Genomic DNA, 903 nt, shown 5'->3' with positions numbered 1-903 from the left:
TACTTCATATTCTTTATCTCACTTGATCTTCACAACAAGAAAATTGGTAGGGTTCACTATTCTAATTTTTAAAATGAGGTCATCAAAGCCCAGAGAAATGTAAAATGTTTTCATGATAAAAAATTAGTTACTGATATACCTGAAAATATACCCCACATCTCTTGACTATTAATCAAGGCCTAACTGGAGGCCTCTGTTTAGCTTAGGTGGCGGGGTTAAACCAAGTAATCTATAGTACTAGAAAAGACAATGTACATATAATAAGAGAGCCTAGATTTAAGTCTGCACTGCAACTTACTAGAATTTTAATTTCATTCAAATAACTTCTCTGGATCTTACTCCTTCATTTGTTTTTGTTTTGTTTTATTAATTTTCTGGAGACTTCATCAATTATTTCTCAGGTATTTAGTCATCATATGCATCCTTCTTTATTTGAAAACAAATACCTTTAATAGTTGGTTATTCATTGACTCTACTCCCCTGCTAATGAGAAGGTGGTCACAATCAGGGAAGATAGATGTGTGAATAACTCCATCCTGCTCTTTGGCATTGTGGGTAATAGTATTTGTACTTCCCTGAAAGAAAAAAAATGAAAATCTCCCATAGAATGTGCTTCTAGGCCTCATTCTAGCCTTTGGCTCATATGATCCTACGTATAACAGCATTCAGCTCTGTAAGGAGCAAAGGGAACCGAATGACTTGGAACAAGATTTTGACAGGCCTGTCTTCGCCAATCCCCGCTAAACTGCTGATGCTGTTTTCTCCTTGTGAATCCCTCCGCACTCATTCAATTGTGCCATCGCCAACTGCTCTCACTGGCAGAGCCCTCCGAGGCCTTGCAGGCCACTGCCTGTAACGCTATGCCAAATGGATTGCAGGATGGATGATTGACGATCAAATAAG

The 903-nt window shown here is 38.3% G+C and overlaps 1 non-coding gene across 1 annotated transcript; it reads right to left on the bottom strand.

Moving 5' to 3' along the window:
* Window positions 1–341: 341 nt before the first annotated feature.
* LOC138383547 (small nucleolar RNA SNORD20) lies at window positions 342–421 on the bottom strand. Its single transcript, XR_011233613.1, has one exon. It is a non-coding gene; the product is annotated as a small nucleolar RNA SNORD20 (small nucleolar RNA).
* Between the last annotated feature and the right edge of the window lie 482 nt (window positions 422–903).

Source organism: Eulemur rufifrons, chromosome 5 (genome assembly GCF_041146395.1).
Source record: "Eulemur rufifrons isolate Redbay chromosome 5, OSU_ERuf_1, whole genome shotgun sequence".
Classification (NCBI taxonomy): domain Eukaryota; kingdom Metazoa; phylum Chordata; class Mammalia; order Primates; family Lemuridae; genus Eulemur; species Eulemur rufifrons.
The sequence above is the reverse complement of the archived record's forward strand: the minus strand, read 5'-3'. Positions and strand labels throughout refer to the sequence as shown.